The sequence below is a fragment of the Physeter macrocephalus genome, chromosome 14 (genome assembly GCF_002837175.3).
Source record: "Physeter macrocephalus isolate SW-GA chromosome 14, ASM283717v5, whole genome shotgun sequence".
NCBI classification, from domain to species: Eukaryota; Metazoa; Chordata; class Mammalia; order Artiodactyla; family Physeteridae; genus Physeter; species Physeter macrocephalus.
In genome coordinates this window covers 75,499,211-75,521,196 of record NC_041227.1, presented here as the reverse complement: position 1 = coordinate 75,521,196, position 21,986 = coordinate 75,499,211, and the positions used below count along the sequence as shown (strand labels likewise).

Genomic DNA, 21,986 nt, shown 5'->3' with positions numbered 1-21,986 from the left:
TTTGTGGTACGCGGGCCTCTCACGGTTGTGGCCTCTCCCGTTGCGGGGCGCAGGCTCCGGACGCGCAGGCTCAGCGGCCATGGCTCACGGGCCCAGCTGCTCTGCGGCATGTGGGATCTTCCCGGACTGGGGCACGAACCCGTATCCCCTGCATTGGCAGGCGGATTCTCAACCACTGCGCCACCAGGGAAGCCCAGTATTGACTTCTTAGCAACATTAATTCTTCCAGTCATGACCATGGGGTGTCTTTCCATTTATTGGTGTCTTTAATTTCTTTCAGCAAATTTTTATAGCTTTCAGGGTACAGGTCTTTTGCCTCCTTGGTTAAATTTAATTCTAAGTATTTTATTCTTTTGGCTGCTATTGTAAATGGAATTGTTTTTAAGATTTCCTTTTCATACTCTTCGTTGTTAATGTATAGAAACAACTGATTTTTGTATTTTGTAACTTTAAAATATTTATGTATTTATTTATGGCTGTGTTGGGTCTTTGTTGCTCTGCGTGGGCTTTTTCTAGTTGCAGCAAGCGGGGGCTACTCTTTGTTGTGGTGTGAGGGCTTCTCATTGCAGTGGCTTCTCTTGTTGTGGAGCATGGGCTCTAGGTGTGAGGTCTTCAGTAGTTGTGGCATGAGGGCTCAGTAGTCGTGGCTCACAGGCTGTAGAGCGCAGGCTCAGTAGTTGTGGCACATGGGCTTAGTTGCTCTGCGGCATGTGGGATCTTCCTGGACCAGGGCTCGGACCTGTGTCCCCTGCATTGGCAGGAGGATTCTTAACCACTGTGCCACCAGGGGAGTCCCTGTATGTTGATTTTATATCCTGCAACTTTGCCAAATTTGTTTATTAGTTTTAACATTTTGTGTGTGTGGAATCTTTAGGGTTTACAACATATAAGATCCTTTCATCTGTGAACAGAGATAATTTTACTTCTTTCTTTCCAATTTGGATGCCTTTTATTTCTTTTTCTTGACTAATTGTTCTGGCTTGGATTTCTAGTATTATGTTGAACAGAAGCGGTGAAGGCCCTTGTCTTGTTTCTGATATTAGAGGTAAAGCATTTAACTCTTGACCATTAAGTAGGATGTTAGCTGTGGGCTTTTCATATATGGCCTTTATTACGTTGAGGTAGTTTCCTTCTATTTCTAATTTGTTAAGTGTTTTTATCATGAAAGGATGTTGAATTTTGTAAAATAATTCTTCTGTATCAATTGAGATGATTAAGTGATTTTTCCCCCTTCATTCTGTTAATATGTTCTGTTCCACTGATTGACTTTTGTGTGTTGAACCATCCTTACATTCCAGGAATAAATCCTACTTGGTCATGGTGTATGAGCCTTATAATGTTCTTTTGAATTCTGTTTGCTAGTATTTTGTTGAGAATTTTTGCATCAATATTCATTAGGTGTATTGGTCTATAGTTTTCTTTCTTGTAGTGTCTTTGCATAGCTTTGGTATCAGGGTAATGCTGGTATCATAAAAGTGAGTTTCGAAGTCTTCCTTCCTCTTTGATTTTTTGGAAGAGTTTGAGAAAGATTGGCATTACTTTTTAAAAATGTTTGGTGGAGTTCATCATGAAGCCATCTGGTCCTGGAGTTTTCTTTTCTGAGATATTTTTGATTACAGATTCAATCTCTTTACTAGTAATAGGTCTGTTCAGACTTTCAGTTTCTTCATGATTCAGTCTTGGTAGGTTGTCTGTTTCCAGGAGTTTATCCATTTCTTCTAGGTTAGCCAAGTTTTTGATGTACAGCTTATTCATAGTAGTCTCTTATGAACCTGTGCATTTCTGCAGTGTCAGTTGTGATGTCTCCTTGTTCATTTCTGATTTTATTTAATTTATTTCTTTTCTTTCGTTTTCTTAGTCTTGCTAAAGATTTGTCAATTTTATTTTTTCAAAAAATCAGTTTTATTGATTTTTCTCTATTGTCCTCTTAGTCCCTATTTAATTTATTTCTGCTATGGTCTTTGTTCTTTCCTACCTTCTCCTAACTTTGGGCTTAGCTTGTTATTTTTCTAGTTCCTTGAGGTATAAATTTAGGTTGTTTATTTGAGATCGTTCTTTCTTCTTTTTAATGTAGGCATTTACTGCTATAAACTTCTTTCTTAGAATTGCTTTTGCTGCATCCCCGAAGTTTTGGTACATTGTGTTTCCATTTACGTTGGTCTCAAGATATTTTTTGATTTCCGTATGATTTCTTCTTTGACCCATTGATTGTTCAGGAATGTGTCATTGACTTCTTCCAATTTTTAAAAATAGGTCTTTATTGGAGTATAATTGCTTCACAATACTGTGTTAGTTTCTGTTGCACAGCAAAGAGAATCAGCCATATGCATACACATGTTCCCATATCCCCTCCCTCTGGAGCCTCCCTCCCATCCTCCCTATCCCACCCGTCTAGGTCATTGCAAAGCACCAAGCTGATCTCCCTGTGCTATGCTGCTGCTTCCCACCAGCCAACTATTTTACATTCGGTGGTGTATATATGTCAGTGCTACTCTCAGGAATGTGTCATTTAATTTCCACATATTAGTGAATTTTCCAGGTGTCCTCCTGTTATCGATTTCTAGTTACATGCCATTGTGGTCACAAAAGATGCTTGATATAACTTCAGTCTTCTTATGTTGGTTAATACTTTTTTTGTGGCCTAACATATGATCTATTCTGGAGAATGTTTTGTGTGTACTTGAGAAGAATGTCTCTTCTACTGCTGTTGGATGGAATGTTCTGTATGCATCTGCTAGGTCTGTTTGGTCTAAAATGTAATTCAAGTCCAATACTTCCATATTGATTTTCTGTTTGGATGACCTACCCATTGTTGAAAGTGGGGTATATCATTATATGCTTTCAGATATGTTAATATTTGTTTAATATATATAGGTAATCCAAGGTTGGGTGCATGTATATTTACACTTGTTAGATCTTCTTGATTAAATGACCCCTTTATCATTATATAATGACCTTTTTTGTCTCTTATTACAGTTTTTGACCTAACGTCTATTTTGTCTGATGCAAGTATAACTCCTTTGGTCTTTTTTGGTTTTCATTTGCATGGAATATATTTTTTCTATTCCTTTACTTTCAGCCTATGGGTGTCCTTAAAGCTAAAGTGAGTCTCATATCAGCAGCATAGAATTGGGTCTTATTTTTTAATCCATTCAGCTACTCTGTGCATGCAGAGTGGTCATGGAGTCAGGGTCTGAAGTGTGGGTGCAGGCAGAACAGCCATGGCTCTGGGGCCTGGGACATTCACAAGGTTAAGGAGGGCTGACAGCCCTCATCCTGAAGTGGTACAACAGCAACTCCTTCTTGGGAGGGGTGTGGAGTGGTGTCTCCCTCTTCAAGTAGTCTGTAGTCGCAAAGGCTACCTGTGTCCTCTGCAAAGCAGGTCATTGGGATCCATGCTGATGAACACTGTGTGACTCTCCACTGAGATATCTGTGGGAGCCTGCAGTTTTTGAATTAGAGTCTATTTTGTCTGATATTAGAAGAGCTATCCCTACTCTCTTTTGGTTATAATTTACACTGAATATCTTTTTCTAACCTTTCACTTTCAACCCATGTATGTCATTAGATCTAAAACAAATCTCTTTTAGACACAGTATCATTGGATTCTATTTGTTTTACCCATTCTGACAATCTCTGTCTTTTGACTGGGTAGTTTAATCCATTTATATTTATATTTAAAGTAATTACTAATAGGGAAGGACTTGCTATTACCATTCTGATATTTGTCTTCTGTATGTCTTCTAGCTTTTTTGGACCCTCATTTCCTCCCTTACTGCCTTCCTTTGTGTTTAGTTGATTTTTTTTGTAGTGACATGTTTTGATTTCCTTCTCATTCCTAGTGTGTGTATTCTATAGATATTTTCTTTGTGGTTACCATGGGGGTTACATAAAACATCCTAAAATTATAACAACCTGTTTTTTTAAAATGTATTTATTTATCTTATTTTTGGCTTTGTTGGGTCTTCGTTGCTGTGCACGTGCTTTCTCTAGTTGTGGCGAGCAGGGGCTACTCTTTGTTACAGTGCGTGGGCTTCTCATTGTGGTAGCTTCTCGTGTTGCAGAGCACAGGCCCTAGGTGCGTGGGCTTCGGTAGTTGCGGCTCAGTAGTTGTGGCTCACGGGCTGTAGAGTGCAGGCTCAGTAGTTGTGGCGCAGGGGCTTAGTTGCTCCATGGCATGTGGGATCTTCCTGGACCAAGGCTTGAACCCGTGTCCCCTGCATTTGCAGGTGGATTCTTTTTTTTTTTTAACATCTTTATTGGAGTATAATTGCTTTACAACGTTGTGTTAGTTTCTGCTGTATAACAAAATGAATCAGCTATATGTATACATATATCCCCATATCCCCTCCCTCTTGTGTCTCCCTCCCACCCTCCCTATCCCACCCCTCTAGGTGGTCACAAAGCACCGAGCTGATCTCCCTGTGCTATGCGGCTGCTTCCCACTAGCTATCTATTTTATATTTGGTAGTGTGTATATATGTCAGTGCCACTCTCTCACTTCATCCCAGCTTACCCTTCCCCCTCCCCGTGTCCTCAAGTCCATTCTCTACATATGCGTATTTATTCCTGTCCTGCCCCTAGGTTCTTCAGAACCATTTTTTTTTTAGATTCCATATATATGTGTTAGCATATGGTATTTGTTTTTCACTTTCTGATTTACTTCACTCTGTATGACAGACTCTAGGTCCATCCGCCTTACTACAAATAACTCAATTTCATTTCTTTTTATGGCTGAGTAATATTCCATTGTATATACGTGCCACACCTTCTTTATCCATTCATCCGTCGATGGACACTTAGGTTGATTCCATGTCCTGGTTATTGTAAATAGTGCTGCAATGAACATTATGATTAGATTTTTTGATGATGGCCATTCTGACTGGTGTGAGGTGATACCTCATTGTAGTTTTGATTTGCATTTCTCTAATTATTAGTGATGTTGAACATCCTTTCAGGTGTTTGTTGGCAATCTGTATATCTTCTTTGGAGAAACGTCTATTTAGGTCTTCTGCCCATTTTTGGATTGGGTTGTTTTTTTGATATTGAGGGCAGGTGGATTCTTAACCACTGTGCCACCAGGGAAGTCCCATAACAACCTATTTTCAACTTCACTTACATAAAACTCTACCTCTTTACAGCTCTGCACCTTCCCACTTTATGTTATTGATGTCATAAATTATATCTTTATATGTTGTGTACCCATTAATATAGAGGTATAGTTATTTTTTATGCATTTGTCTTTTAAATCCTATAATAGAATAAAAAGTGGAGTTAGAAATCAAAGTTAAAATAACACAGGTATTTATATTTGTCCATATATTTACCTTTACTGTAGATCTATATATTTTTGTATGGTTTTGAGTTACTGTGTAGAAAAAAAAAAAAAAAAGGTGACTCCATTTCTACCAGCCTGTCAGAGACTAAGGGCCTCCTTCTTGAGAGGTATTTGAAAATTTCTGGCTTCTGTTACTGCTAAAGTAACTTCATAAGCATTGACTTATTAATTAAATAAGTTAATAATTTAAATAATAATTTAATGGGTATGAGCCTATAATATTTCAGGCAATATACATAAGGCCTTTTTTTGGGGCGAATATAATTTCTGGGCATGCAGGTAACAAACTTTTAGGTTGTCTTTCAATGTGTATATTCTTAGAGAATTGAAACTGTCAAAGAAATCTTGACTTTTAGTGGCTGGCACCAGAGTTGTCCCATAATAGCGTGTCTCTGGGGTGAGCTGAATGCATATTCTCAACTTTCCTGAACTAGTCTGATTATACTCTGAACTTCATAAAGTTCATGTGCCACATTGAGGTCATTGTTTAATATTCAACAAGGATTATGCCAGCAAAGTAGTGCTGCAGGAAAACATCAGTTAAGTGTTGTCACTGGTGTGACTTGATTTGTGTTGCAACATATTCCACCTGGTTAATGATCTCAGTCACCACCCTTGCCTTGTATCTCTGTCTTCTAGGTCTGTAACCTTGGAAGTTTTGAACTTAGCTCATGGAATCCTAGTACCTGGCACTGAGCACATGTTGTACAGCCTCCACATGTGACCAGATAGGGAGCTGAGAGTGCAAGGGTCTTGTCCATCAGGTGAGTGAACGACAGATTGGAGTGGGACCTTGGGGTCTGGATGCTCACAATGACCTTCTCCCAGCAACAACTGTTCCAGTTATTTCTTCATTTCTTCTATAATCTCATGTCTGGTCAGATCCAACTGATTCCTGCTTTCCACTCCCTGCCTTCCCCAGTGCTCCCTTCCATAGGTCACTCTGCCTCAGAGACCCTCTGTGGCCCTTGACTACGTTCTTAGAAGGAATGCTTGGCCTCAGTTTACAGAGCTGTTCTGGATGAAGCCGATGGGAGGCCTGGGCCTTCTCCACTTGGCATCTTCATCTTCTGACATCTGTTTCCCACCTTTAGGGGTGGTCCTCGCTCGAAAAGAGCTGATCCAGAGGGTCAGACTTGACCCTTTGGCTGATCTTGCAGTGCTCACTCAAGCTGCTGCCCTGTTCCTTTCTGTTCCATCTTTCATCTCTTAGACATATCCTTTGTTCCAACCCAGCAATTCTGTGTGTTGTCTCCCTGCAGAGACTTTGCCTTCCAGGGTTGTGCCGGGCTCCATGGGGAGAGCTGTAGGCACTGGAGAGTGGCTTGTAGAAGGCTCTGGAACAGGAGGTAAGGCCAGTGTCAGCAGTTGGCAGGGCAGGAGGGAAAGGCTGGGCCTCAAAAGGCTCTCACTGTCATTGAGTTGGATAAGCATGTCTTCCTAAGCTCTCTTGCCAGGCATGGTGCTTGATGGTGGAGAAGTAAAAGCAAACTTACTTCCCTACGTGGAGCAAGTCTCTGAGCACCCTTTTTTTCCAGCAGCATGCGCTCAACTTCGTGTCTCTGTCAGGTTTTGGTAATTCTCACGGTATTTCAAACCTCCCACCAGCAAAAGATTATGACCTGGGGCTTCCCTGGTGGCGCAGTGGTTGCGCGTCCGCCTGCCGATGCAGGGGAACCGGGTTCGCGCCCCGGTCTGGGAGGATCCCACGTGCCGCGGAGCGGCTGGGCCCGTGAGCCATGGCCGCTGAGCCTGCGCGTCCGGAGCCCGTGCTCCGCAACGGGAGAGGCCACAGCAGAGGGAGCCCCGCGTACCAAAAAAAAAAAAAAAAAAAGATTATGACCTGCAGAAGGCTCAGACGGTGTTTAGCAATTTTCAGCAGTAAAGTATTTGGAAAGTAAGGTATGTACATTGTTGTTTTTTTCTTTTTAAAAGACATAATGCTATTGCACACTTAGTAGACTACAACAGATTGTAAACATAACTTATATGCACTGGGAAAGCAAAAGATTTGTGTGACTTGCTTTACTGCGATATTCACTTTACGGCAGTGGCCAGGCACCGAACCGGCAATATCTCCAAGGTATGACTACACTGTATTTGCATTCCTACCTTCCTTGAGGCACTTCTTTATTCTCTCAAAATACTTCTTGGGATCACCCTCTAAATTAACTATTTATATCCAAGTATTTATCTCAGGGTCTGTTTGGGGGAAATTAAAACTAAGAGCCCTATTATGTACCTGAGGTTTTACATCCATTTTCTTATATACTTTTCACACAAGCCATGGAATATGCATCGAATCCTTTTTAGAGATGAGGATGCTGAGGTTCAGAGAGGTTAAAAGATTCCCCAGGGCCACATAGCTAATGAGGGTAGAACCAGTGTTTGAAACTATGTCTGTGTGGCTCCTAAGCCTGCCCCATTTCTACCATTTCTACTGTTTCAGGGAAAACCCCCTGCGCCAGGGTCGGCAGACCTAAGCTCTGGGTTCAGTTCTTCCTCCACATCGATGTGTGACCTTGGGCAGACCCCTTGGTTGTTCTTGGCCTAAAGCTCATTTACATATTTAAAGGTTATCTCCCTGGAGCTGGACAGGATCAGACCTTTCTCTGGAATGTGCAGGGTTTGGACACCTCAGGTCTGCTGAGTTAATCCTTTACTGCACACTTTCATAGCTCTTGTCATTCAAGACCCAGCACGAACACGACTTCCTTAGAGGCTTTTGCCAACCGACCGTCCTGAACGACCCTCATCGCTTCTTACCGTTTTGCCTTGGTTTGTGTCATCATGGCTCTTTGCCCTCTGTTTTCTTGTTTGTGTATCGTCTGCCTTCTCCTCTAGAATATAAATTCTTTGAGGGTGGAGATTTTGTTGCTCATGTTGTATCTCAAATGCCAAGAACAGAGGATGGCAAAGAATAGTCATGAGTAATAAACACTTTTTGCTGAATGAAGGAATCTGGACCACCATGGGCTGATTTCTAATATCTCTTCTAGCTTTAAACAACCATTAATCAAGTTAAAGTATTCCTGTTTTTTAAACTAGATTTTGAGTTCTTGTAAAGAAAGACTTTTTCCCATGATTTTTCTACCTGAAAGTTCTGAAGAGCAGGTGCTCTTCAGAGCACCTCAGTCCTGCAAGAGCAGGTGCTGAGAAATGCTTGTTGAATGAGTGACTCTTCTTTCCTCGAAAGTCCACACCCTCGGGCTCTCCCAGGGTTTCCTCTTCCCCTGCCTTCCTTCCTCTTCCCCCGTTTTGCTAATATGACTTGCTAGTCAGGCTGCTGACCTCACCTGTGGTCTCTCCTGTTATTTGGGGCTCTTTGGTAATGATTTGGCACTTCCTGAGATGACAAGCATGTCTCTCCCTTCAGAACCGTGACCCCTGATGACTTCACTCCAGCAGGAAGTTCATAAGATGCCCAGTGGAAGCCAGTCTTATTAGAGGCAGGTTTGAATGACACTTGTATTAATGCCTTAGGGCTGCCCTAGCAAATTACCATAAGCTGGGTGGCTTAAAACAGCAGAAATTTCATTTGAGTGGCAAGGTCAGTAGGGGATGGATCATCACTGGTCAAAGCCACAAGTTGCCATCATCCTCTTTGCCAGTGACTAGTCTGTTAAGTTTGCCTCCTAAGGGAATGATGGGTGCTGAATCAGCAGAAAACCAGTTCCATCTCCTGCAGAGGCATGAGACCTTGGGGACAGCTGGACAGCTCACTCATTCAGAGTCAAGAGAGGAAACGCCCTCGCAGGGCCACTGGTCATGCCAGGCATCAGTCACTGTCAGAAGCAATCGGTTCGGGCTTCCCTGGTGGCGCAGTGGTTGAGAATCCGCCTGCCAACGCAGGGGACACGGGTTCGTGCCCCGGTCCGGGAAGATCCCACATGCCGCAGAGCAGCTGGGCCCGTGAGCCATGGCCACTGAGCCTGTGCGTCCGGAGCCTGTGCTCCGCGACGGGAGAGGCCACAACAGTGAGAGGCCCGCGTACCACAAACAAACAAACAAACAACAAAAAGAAGCAATCGGTTCTGTCAAAGGAGACTGGAGCCATGTGGACATATCTTGCATATGTTCCGTAGCATTCCAGAGTTTTAGCTTCTTCAGTCAATCTCTGTTGAACTCTTATAGTGTGCCAGGTACTTTTTCAGTGTTGAAGATATGAGGGCAAACTAGACAGACAGGGTCCCTGCCCTCGAGGGGCTCACATCCCAGTGGGGAGAGAGACAGACAACGAGGAGACAAATACAGCAATTACATATCACTTAAGCGCCAAGACGGAAGTGAACGTGGTGCTGAGATGGCAAGTAACGGGGGATCCAGTTAGTCCGGAGGGTCAGGGGAGGCCTCTCTGAGGAGGCAGTATTTTAAGCTGAGACACGAAGAATTAGGGGAGGAGCATTCCAGGTGGTGGAAACAGCAAGTGCAAAGGCCCTGAGGCAGGAAAGGTCTTGGCTCTGTCTGACAATAACAGAAGACCATGTGTCTGGAGGGCCACGAGTGAGGCAGGTAGTAAAAGGAGATGAGGCTGGAGGGGTGGGCAAGGGACCTCAGGGGCCAGTGGCAGGAGGCTGACTTTTAATAAGTGCATCTGGAACCCACCGGTAGGTCTTTAGCAGGAGAGCAACACAGGGTGCTTCCCCTGCAGGGACAGTGGGGAGACTGGCCAGGAGGGGGCAGAGTGGAAGTGGGGGGCTGGCTGGGAGCTGCCCAGGTATTCAGGTGAAAGATTCAGGAAGTAGAGGTGGTTCAGAGCAGACACAGCAGAAATGCATCCTGTGGGAGGAATGGACAGGCCTTGAGGATGGACTGGAGGTAGGGGTGAGTGAGACAGGAGCCCAGGGTCCTGGCCTGAGCAGCCTGTCATCACTCACAGTGGCTTCCCTTCCGGCCTGTGCCATACATACCTGCTGTGCCTTGGGGACTCAGGTCTGACTCTCTGGGGCTCCATTAGGAGAGGTTAAAGCCCAGAAAAGCGGAACGAGAGGCCAGGCAGGGGAACTGAATTGCCCGCTTCGTGCCTTCAAGTGCTTAGTCAGCGGCTTCTCAGCCTCGGTTGGGTAACCCGAGCTCCTTGAGTTCAGTCTTGGCAATTGACTCATCTTTTCCCAAATCCTCCAAGATGATGTCTGGTGTGTAGGGAGGGGTTAGGACTTTTGGGAAGAAGAAAGTGGGCCTCGCAGGCCTCCATGGTAAGGGGTGACGTTCGCTTGAGCTCTGCCCTGTGGCTTCCAGCCTGGAGGGGGGGTCCTCCAGGCTGAAGGGGAGGTGGGACACTGAGGTTCCTCACTGAGATGTCTCGGTGGGGGAGGAGGCTGCTGGGCAGGGTGAGCCCCGGCTGCACCGAGACGTCTGGAGCGCGGCCCTGCGCGCAGAGCCTAGTCTGCAGAAAGCCCATGGGTCTCCCTCCCCTGCTTGCCCCCAGGAACCTTCTGCTCCAAGTGTGGTGACAGGGGCCCAGAAGTCCTCCATGAGGGAAGGAGAAGGGACTGTATTAGTTTCCCAGGGCTGCCATAACAATGTACGACAGACTGGGCAGCTTAAACAACTGAAATGTATTCTTTGACAGTTCTGGAGGCTGGAAGTCCAAGATCAAGGTGTCAGCAGGGTTGGTTCCTTCAGTCTTCTCCCTGTGTCTTCACATGGTCTCCCCTCTGTGCTTGTCTGTCCTAATTTCCTCATCTTATAAAGATACCAGTCAATTGTGAGATGGGAATTGACATATATACACTCATGGAACTGTGTATAAAATAGATAACTGGTGAGAGCCTACTGTAGAGCACAGGGAACTCTGATTAGGGCTCTGCGGTGACCTAAATGGAAAGGAAGTCAAACAAAGAGGGGATATGTCTATACGTATAGCTGATTCACTTTACGGTGGAAACTAGCACAACATTGTAAAAGCAACTCTACTCCAATAAAAATTAATTTTAAAAAAAGAGACACTAGTCGTATTGGGTAGTACTCACCCATATGACCTGTTTAAGCCTTAATTGCCTTTTTAAAGGCCCCATCTCCAACCACGGTCACATTCTGAGGTACTGGGGGTTAGGACCTCAACCTATGAATTTGGAGGGGACACAATTCAGCCCGTAACAGGATCTCAGGAGAGAGCCCGCGGGCCTGCACGTAGCTGTCACAGGAGGGCAAAGGGGACCTGCAGCAGTGAATGTGCAGTGTCATCAAGGCTGGGTGGAGTGGGGGGTTGGGCCCCGGGCCAGTGACAAGGGCCCAGGTCAGCAGGGGTGACTCTCAGACCAGATAGAACCAGGCCTGTGACCTTAATCAGTAAGCTGTGCTCGTTCCAAGCAACCTCATTAGTCCCCCTGCTGGGATGAACCATCCCAAAGGGCAGGGGGGCTTTAGGCTAATGTTGGCCCCATGGGTGTCCTTGTAGGGCCCAGCCCACTGCTAAGCGCACTGCAGGCCCTCTGCAAAACCACCTCCTGGTTGTTCGTGAAACACGCTGTGGACGCCCAGGGGCACCGCGCATCTTATGTCATCTGGGGATTTCCCAGCACCCGCTATCAGCAGGTTCATCTGAACCTCAAACATGCCTGGGAGGTCAGCAGGGGGTTCTTGTCCGGGCTTCTGTTTGGATTTACAGAGATTTCCTGGGTACCTCTCTGGGTCAGGCATGAAATGCTTCCAGTTTGGTGGGGAAATGTCAGACCCAAGAACAGACCAATTCAGTAGGGTGAGGGGTTGGCCCTGGGGCTTTGGACGCAAGAGACGGAGCACTTGGTCCCAAAGGGGTTTGGGAGGAGGTGACCCCTGAGCTGGCGCTTTTGAAATTTATTGTTAAAAACCAAATTCATAGACATACATGCTTTAAAAAGTGGAACAGTCCTACCCAGTTGACAACAACGTTAGTGCTGCCTTGCTCTACCTGACCCCCACTCTGTTTTTTCCCTCCAGTGTCCATTTTCACCCCACTTAGAAGTTGCTTCTGGTGTTTGTTGCCATGTCATTAAATGACATGCTTATCCTACTGTTTCTTGATTACTCTGGGAGATGAGAGTTCAGGTTTCTGGTATCCTTCTGGCCTCACACCCACTTCCCGCCTTCCCCAAACAGGGATAGGAATGGAGCTCTTATTTGCTGTCTGCCTCGTTATGACCTAAGTTCTCATTATTCACACTGAAGCCATGCACACGTCTATGCTTCTGTTTCTGTTCTTGGCATCTTTTCATTCTCCTTGGAATCAATAATTCCTCTAGTAATGATGAGTTTTCTGGGTCCCAGTGTATCACCTGTTTTCCACCAGAAGTGTAACTCCCCTCTCAGGACGTTCAAGCCCTCCCCAGGCTCTCTCCTTGCTTAGGCCTAGGCTGCTTGCTCCTGCTTCTACATGGCCGTCGTCCTGAGCATTCGTCTTGCCTCTCTGCTGCACTGAATTACCTGGATGTGTCTCTTTCTTGGTTTTGTCCCTTGCTTTGGTAGAGGGCATCATCTTGTCACTTTCTGAGGGATGATGCATAGGAGTAAATCTTTTTTAAAGAACTTGCATGTCTGAATAATGTTCTGTTTTGCATTCATGCTTGTTTGGGTGTAGAATTCTAGGTGGGGCAGAATTTTCTGTCTGAATTTGAAGACACAGAGTCTTGCTTCTGGTATTGCTGTTGAGAAGTTTAATGCCCTTCTGATTTCTGTTCCTTTGTGTGTGACCTGTTTCTTGTCCCCTCTCCCTTTTGGAAGCTTTTGGGATTTTCTTTTTGTCCCTGGTCTTCTGAAATGTCATGACTCTGTGTCCTGGTGGATCTGCTTTCATCCATTGTTCAAGGCCAGAGCTGTCCAATCCACCTTTCTGCGCTGATAAAAATGCTCTCTACCTGTGTTGTTCAGTACTGTGGCCTCCAGCTGCTTGAGGCTACTGAGCACTTGAAATCTGGCTGATGTGACCAAGGAACTGCTTGTCTGGTTTTATCTAATTTTAAGTAATTTATATTTAAATTTAATTAGCCGTGTGTGACTAGGGGCTACCATGTTGGATAGTGCACTTCAATGACCTTTCAGTATGGAGACTCTTGCCCTTTGGTTTTGGGAAGTTTTCTCGAATTATTTCTTTAAGTTTTAAAAATTCTCTGTTCTGAAACCCCTATCGGTCAGATGATGGAACTCCTGCAATGATTCTTTATTTTTCTTATTTTTTCTCTCCCATTTTCCGTCTTTGTCTCTATTTTTCTTTTGGAGTGAATCATTTAACTTCACTTCCATACCTTTCAATGGGATGCTACATCTTGTGTTATTTTTATTTCTATGAGTGCCTTTTTGCTCTCCGTTCTGATTTCACATCAGCACAGCACTCGGGCCACTGTGACTGTTTTCCAAAGCTCCCTTCCTCCTCCCACGTTGCTTCTGTTCCTTTGAGCTCCTTTTTCTGTTCACTTGGATCCTTCCCTTGAATGCTAGCTAGTCCTTGCCTGTCTGCTTGTATTTGAGGATGCGTGGGAGTTGTCAATGGTGGGCTTCGGTGTAGAGCCATCTGGCTGGAGGATCCCTGAATATCAGCATCTGTAGATCCTTTGGGCTGTTCAGCTTCCCGAGAAGGAATTCCCTAGTCTTCTGCCCGGGAGACGGAGGGTGGTGGAAATCTCAAGATTCCTTCTGCTTTCGGTAATGCATCCCGACCTCCTGTCTTCCAGGCGCCTCCAAGTCCAGAGTACGTCCAGTTCAACATGTGCAGAGAATATCCCCCAGTCTTCTACAGGCTAGGGGAGGTGGCCATAATAAAGTAACACAACCTGGGTGGCTTAAAACAATAGAAATTTATTGTCTCACAGTTCTGGAGGCCAGAAGCTCGGGGTCAGGGTGTCAGCAGGGTGGGTTCTTCCTGGAGGCTCTGAGGGAGAATCTGCTCCATGCCTCTTCCTAGCTTCTGGTGATTGCTGGAAATCCTTGGTGTCCTTGGCTCGTGGCAGCTTCACTTCAGTCTCTGGCTCCATCTTCGTATTGCTTCCTTCTCTGTGTGTGTGTCTGTGTGTCTCTTCAATCACTGAATTAGGGCCCACTCTACTGCAGTGTAACCTCTTCTTAATTACCTGATTACATCTGAAAGTCCTAATTCCAGATAGGGCCATATTCTGAAATTGCCAGTGGACATGAATTTTGGGGGAACATTATTCAACCAAGTAGCAGAGGGAAGTCTGATACTTTATTACATAGACTTTAAACAGTCCTCTGTTTTCACCCTCGCTTAACACTTCCAGTTACAGAGGTACCTGGTGCGTGCAGTTCCTGAGTCTTTCTGGTCTCCAGTGGCGTGGTTCTGTTTACTTCTGGTCTCCTGAGTGCTGTGGGCTCAGCTTCAGCTATCTCTGCTCTGCCAAGTGAGTGCTTTCATGGCAGATGCACAGTGGTCATGGGCATAGACTCTGGGGCCAGACCACCTGGGTTTAAAGCTTGGCTCTGTGGCTGTGTGACCTTGTCCAAGTGACCTAACTCCCCTGTGCCTGTAAAAAGGGGGTGATAATGAGAGAACCTTCTATGTACTGTCATTCTGAGGACTAAGGAGAGAACTTAGGAAGGTGTCTTGCACAAAGAGCTCTTGATGCCTCTTGGCTACATCTACTTGTAGGTTCAAACAGTTGGTGGCTGTGGTCTCCTGTCTGTTTGTCTTTGTTCCTATGGATTTATGCCTTTTAAGAAAGCTCTTTAGGGACTTCCCTGGTGGCCCAGTGGTGAAGACTCCGCGCTCCCGATGGAGGGGGCCTGGGTTCGATCACTGGTCAGGGAACTAGATCCCACACGCATGCTGCAACTAAGAGTTTGTGTGCCACAACTAAGGAGCCAACGAACCACAACTAAGGAGCCTGCGAGCTGCAACTAAGACGTGGTGCAACCCGATAGAAATAAATAAATATTTAAAAAACTATTTTAAAAAAAGAAAGCTCTTTAGTGCATTTTATGGGGACTTCGGGCAGCTTCAGAAGTAAATGCTTGTGTTAAACCCACCATGTTTAAGCTTCTGAGAGGAATCTTAAAGATGAGGAGGCAGTCGGGAGAGAATAAGCAGGTGGGCCAGCCTGAGCCAAGGTGGGGAGGTGTGAGGTGGCACGGGCTGTGCAGGGACCTGCAGAGACTCCAGTCTGATGCAGCATAAGGTCTGAGGAGGGGGGGTCTGGGACACAGCTGGGGTGTCACCTGTCACCTGGATGAGGCACAGGCCGTGTGGGACCGTGGGAGGCGTCAGCCGGGGGCGCCCTGATTAGATGTGCAAAGTCTGCCCTGTGATAGGTGATCAGACAGGAGACTGTGGTCATTGTCTAGGTCACAAATGGTGAGGGTCTGCGTGGGGGAGGGGAGTGAGAAGAGAGGACATTTTTGAAAGATACTGAAACTCTTAAAAATCTTGTTAGTTAGTCCTTCCTAAAATTTTATTTTAAAAAATTCAAATACAGAAAATTTGAACAGAAAGATGGACAAAATCTTATAGTAAACACCTATCTACCACCTTCTGGACTGAATAATTAGCATTTTGCTTTCTCTGTTTCATCACCCATCTTCCCATCCCTCTATCCATCCATCAGCCCATTTCACTTGTTGACTCAGTTCAGTGTACGTGCAGAATGAGAATACTTGACCCTGAACACTGCAGCATGAGCGTCATGAAGTAGATGAACCATGATGAGTAAATAAACGGATCTACTGATACTGTCTTCCTTTCAAATTTTGATATTTTCTTCTTCCTAGTTTTTTTTGCATTAATACTGATTTTTTAAATAGTAGGTTAGAATATAATTTCTCTTGATCACAGACTTTTGGCAATTTTCTGCTCAAGTGGAATGCCTCACTTGCCTCACCCTATTCCCTGCCCTGCCTGGAAGTCCTGACTGAATTTCATAAATGCACCGTGTCTGTAAGGAGGGAATGAGCTCCCCTTACTCCTGTTTTTGTTTCCTTTGGGATTTGTTTTTTCTCTGTCAACAATGCACTCACTTTGGGAATTTGTAGAAATCATTTCTGCCCCAGGGGAGGAGGAGGAGAGTGGGAGAGATTTCGACCCCGGGTCTTTGACGTCCTACGGGGGTGGGGAGACCTGGGGCTGGAGGTCCTGCCCAGGACCCTGAGCTCACACAGCTGGACAGACCCCCCACCCCCCAGCCCCAATTAGAATCCAGGAAACAATGTCCTGAACGTTTATGACTCCGTGTCTCCACACACAGCAGGTGGTAAGAAGAGCCATTTAAACACGATCAATAAGAAGGAAAAAGGTAAAGAGTTCAGGGTCAGCAAACTCCCAACCTTCTAATTAGTTTTCGACTACAACTTGAACTCATGTCTCCTCCTTTTGCCAACAAAAAATACATTCCGTAATCTGTGATTACTCTATAATTCTTGTCCTTTTTAGCCACTAGTTGAACAGTTTTTGTTGTTGTTGTTGTTTGTTTTGTTTTTTTTGCGGTACGCGGGCCTCTCACTGTCGTGGCCCCTCCCGTTGCGGAGCACAGGCTCCGGACGCGCAGGCTCAGCGGCCACGGCTCACGGGCCCGGCCGCTCCGCGGCACGTGGGATCTTCCCGGACCGGGGCACGAACCCGCGTCCCCTGCGTCGGCAGGCGGACTCTCAACCGCTGCGCCACCAGGGAGGCCCAGTTGAACAGTTTTATGAGCTCATATGAGTGAACATTTCTAGAGGGTCTGCTGAGGGTCAGGTATCTGATGGGCAAGGTCACATGCTCTCTTCACTCAAAGCCACCAGGAGGCCAACTTGCAGGTCCAGGACCCAAGCCCTTCAGGTCACGGACCAGGGTCTGGTCTGATCTGGGCTCCTTTAGGAGGAAAAGACATAACTATTAACGCTCATTTTATAGATTAGGCAACTGAGGTTGAGAGGGTTTAAATGACTCACCCTGGGCCCGCATATCAGTCACATTTTGTGGATCCCTACTAGCCAACTGTCTACACAACAGAGCATAGGTGTCCCTGGAATCCATAGAAAGCTCAAGGACCTCCTGTGGCGGGTTCCCAACCTCACCCTTTGCTTGTCCCCCTCTACCTCTGGCAAATTCTCACAGATTCTTAACTAATGTGGTTGCACAAAGTCAAAATCCCTGAAATTTTGCTGTTTCACAATCACTGGGATGGCTATTAAAAAAAAAAAAAAAAGAGGAAAAGAACAAGTGTCGGTGAAGATGTAGAGAAATTGGACCCTCATGCTTTGCTGGTGGGGATGTAAAATGGTGCAGCCGGTGTGGAGAACAGTTTGGCGGCTCCTCAGGTACTTAGGCATAGAATTACCATATGACCCAGCAATTATACCCCTGGGGAGATACCTAAGAGAACTGAACACGGTTTCTCAAACAGATACGTGTACCTGCATGTTCATAGCTGCACTATTTACAGTAGCTAAAGGGTAGAAACAAGGCAAATCAGTGGATGAAGGGATAAACGGATTGCAGTGTATCCATACAATAGAGTATTATTCAGCCATCAAAGGAGTGAAGTACTGATATACCGTATAAGAGAGATGAACCTCAAAAACATGTAAATAAAAGAATCCAGACATAAGACGCCACACAGTACATGATTCCATTTATATGAAACATCTAGAAAAGGCAAATCCATGAAGACAGAATGTACTTTGGTGGTTGTGAGGACTGGGGAGAGGAGAGAGTGGGGAGAAACTGCTTATTGAGCGCAGGAGTTTACTCTGGTGTCATGGGAGTGTTTTGGAACTAGACAGAGGAGGTGGTGGCACAACATCGTCAATGTGCTAAATGGCACCGAATTGTTCACTTGAAGATGGTTAGCTTTATGTCATGTGAATTTTATCACAGTAAAAAAATTTAAATCCCAGGAACGTACCCCAACAAGTACAAGACGGGTCACTGTGGTGCCTGCGAAGCCCGGTGGCTTTTTCCAGGGGCGCTGCACGACTTTCAGCCCCCTGCTGAACTGTCCTGGAATTGCATGCACAAATGAACGGTGTTCATTTATTTTCTGGGGATGTGGTTGATGTTTCCCATCTGATTATCACAGGAGCCTGTGTTCTAACTAAAGATAAGGAACTCAGCTTGTGAACCTACATGATCTCTGCTGAGTGAACCTGCTGAATGAACCCTTGTTTGGTCAGTTCAAACAGCCTCACAGGGTAGAATATATATAATTTATTCAGTGATTTTGCAATTGTTCACCCTGGGATCCACAAGCTGGATTTCTGACAAAAACAAGCAATGACATTCTTTTCATTTACAGCAAAAAGTTAAATTGATGGAATTTTCTTTTTTTTCCTTTTTTTAAAATTAATTAATTTTTATTTATTTTATTTTTGGCTGTGTTGGGTCTATCATTGCCGTGTGCGGGCCTTCTCTAGTTGTGGAGATCGGGGGCTACTTTTCGTTGCGGTGGCTTCTCTTGTTGTGGAGCATGGGCTCTAGGCTCGCAGGCTTCAGTAGTTGTGGCTCGCGGGCTCTAGAGTGCAGGCTCAGTCGTTGTGGCGCACAGGCTTAGTTGCTCTGCGGCATGTGTGATCTTCCCCGCGCTCGAACCCATGTCCCCTGCATTGGCAGGGGGATTCTCAACCACTGTGCCACCAGGGAAGCCCTGGAATTTTCTTTATTTAAAAAAAAGTTTCAGGGTTCCCTGGTGGCGCAGTGGTTGAGAATCCGCCTGCCAATGCAGGGGACACGGGTTCGAGCCCTGGTCCGGGAAGATCCCACATGCCGCGGAGCAACTAAGCCCGTGTGCCACAACTGCTGAGCCTGTGCTCTAGAGCCCATGAGCCACAACTACTGAGCCCACATGCCACAACTACTGAAGCCTGCGCGCCTAGAGCCCGTGCTCCACAATGAGAAGCCACCGCAATGAGAAGCCCGCGCACTGCAGCGAAGCGTAGCCCCCGTTCGCTGCAACTAGAGAAAGCCCCCGTGCAGCAGTGAACACCCAACACAGCCAAAAATAAATAAATAAATAAAATAATTTTTTTTTAAAAAAGTTGCTTTAAAAAAAAGTTTCAAATTTTGAAAAGGCTATATGTGCATGTGGTAAAACATTAAAATGATATAAGCAGGCAATGCTTTTATACTATGAAGAATGATGTTTTCTTAGGTTTTTTGGTAGATACTTTCATTAGATTAAGGAAATTCCCTGCTGTTAGTAGTTTAAGATCATCTTATATCATGTGATTTGAATATTATCAATGCTTTTTCTGAAACTGTTGGAATGATATGACTTTTTAAACTGGTTAATGTGATAACTGATATTTATATTTATTCTCTGATAAGTGTCCTTGAGTTCCAGGGTCAAATCCAGCTTGGTCATGATATCATCACTGCTAGATTTGGTTTCCTCCTATTTTTGGGGGGGGAGGGGAGTTTTGCATTGATGCCTGTGAGTGAGACTGGCGTGCAGTCTGTCTTTCTTGTCCTGTTTTTTGTCTGATTTAGATCCAGTTGATACTGTCTTCCGAGGATGAGCTGGGCATGATTGGATTGTTTTTATGTGACGACTCGGAAGCCCTTGGCTTCACCTCTGTGGTCGCATCCTCTAAGGTGGCTGCCAATAGTGCTGCCTCCTTGTGAGTTATGCCCTGTTTAGCCCCTCTCACTGGTGTGGCTGGGACAGGTGACTTGCTTCTAATAAATAGCATATGGCCACAGATATGGGATGCCACTTCTGAGATTAGGTTATGGAAAGATCGTGGCTTCCACCTTGGGCTCCCTCTCTCAGCCCCTCACTCTGAGGGAGGCGGCTGCCATGTTGTGAGCTGCCCTGTGGAGAGAACCAGGTGGCAGAGATCTGAGGAGGGCTCCTGGGCCACAGCCAGCAAGGAACTGAGTGCTTGAGCTTGTGAGGATCTGAATCCTGCCAGACCACCTAGAGGACCTGAAAGTGGGTCCTCCCCAAGTTGAGACTCGGAATGAGATGCAGCCCAGCCTGACATCGGGGCGGCAGCCTCATGAGAGAGCTTGAGCCGGGGGCACCCAGCTAAGCCACACCTGGGCTCCTACCCCGGGGGCTGTGACATCATAAATCCTTGTTGTTCCAAGCAGTTGTACTGGGGCGTAATCTGTTAGACAGCGTTGAGAACTGGTCTACCTATCCTGGCCTCTGTTCCAGCCACAACTGCAGGGACCATCTTCGTATGGATTCCAATTTAACTTGTGTAGGTGAAGCCTGGCAGTGCCTCCCAACCTAGCAAATCATGTGTAATACAAAGTTGTAGAGAGTTACTTCCCCATGGGAGGAACATTTTCCCAAAGGGAGAAGGAAATCAGTGGATACCCCCTTCCCCCTTCCTTCCCTTGGATGGGCTCTTCTGGATGTAGTGGTCATATGGCCTCTCAGAAGATGGTCTCTGTTGATCAGAGTTGGTTGCTTTCAATACCAAGTGTTGGCCAGGGTGGTTAAGGAACCTGGTATAGATTCTCCTTCCTTCCATGCTTTGTTCCTGTTTTCCTTCACTCTTGCTCCCCTGGGTGCAAATTCCCATAAGATAGTAGCACAAAAGCCTGTGTCTCGGGCTCTCCTTTCTTGGGAAATCAAGCTAAGTCATACGTGTTCTTTGAAGGGTGCCATAAAACTCTCTGGACATGATGTTTTCCTCATGGGAAGATTTTGACTTCCGCTTAATTTTGTTTTACAACTTTTTTGACTATTTAGCTTTCTATTCTTCTTGGGTTGGTTTTGGTCAATTATGTTTTCCTAGGAACTAGCCTATTCTAGTATTTCAACTAATGTTTTTCACAATTCTTAGCAACAATTAAATTAATAGGTATGATTTTCTTGAGTTTGAGCTCATCCCATAAGTTTCAGATTTCAGGTGCCCCCAGGCATTTGTATTTTTAAAAGTTCCCGCTGCACGTGGATTTTAATGAGCATGATGGTCTGAGCGTCACTGTGTGTTTCTGTGTAAGAACTGTGATCATGCAGAAGTGGAACTCTCCCCACCGCCTACATGCTGAGGCAGTGGACGAGGGTAATTGGGGAAGATCATACCCTGACTGACTCCCAAAGGAAGGAATTCACCAGATGGAAAATGGGTTGGGCCCATTCCAGGTGGAAGAACAGTCTTTTTTCAGATACTAGGAGAAACAGTTATGTCGCATTTTGGGGGGCTTGGGACCTGGCAGATCATACCTTGTTTAGAACATCACGTGCATACTGGAAGTGGACTGAGACAAGACTGAGGAAGCTGGCTGAGCCCAGAGGCACATGGGTCTTCTTTTTTCACCCTTTATTTTATTTTATTTTGTTTATTTTTTAATCATTTTTGAAAATTGAGTTATACTTAACATACAGTGTTATACAGTTTAAGGTGTATGACATAATGATTCCATAGTCTAATACATTGATTTGATCTCCTCATTAATACTAGGAACCATCTGTCATCAAACAAAGTTGGTACAATATTATTGACTATATTCCCTATGTGTTCATTGTATCCCTCTGACTTATTTATTATATATTTGGAAGCTTGTAGCTCTTAATCCCCTTGGCCTATTTTGTCTGTCCCCCATCTCCCACCCCTCTGGCAACCACCAGTTTGTTCTCTGTCTATGAGTCTGTTTCTGTGTTGTTTTTTTTGTTTTGTTTTTTATTTTTTTATTTATTTTTTATTTTTTTTTATTTTTATTTTTTGCGGTACGTGGGCCTCTCACCGTTGTGGCCTCTCCCGTTGCGGAGCACAGGCTCCGGACGCGCAG

The 21,986-nt window shown here is 45.3% G+C and overlaps 1 protein-coding gene across 7 annotated transcripts in view; it reads left to right on the top strand.

The window, feature by feature from the left end:
- The window catches only part of LOC102979137 (cytochrome P450 3A29-like), an 86,610-nt gene that overhangs the window by 12,575 nt on the left and 52,049 nt on the right, over positions 1–21,986 (top strand). For all 7 annotated transcript variants that reach the window (XR_008619091.1, XM_055089850.1, XM_055089845.1 and 4 more), the window contains exon 3: positions 5,978–6,102. The gene's annotated coding sequence lies outside the window, so the exon portion shown is untranslated. The remainder of the gene's footprint in view (positions 1–5,977; positions 6,103–21,986) is intronic.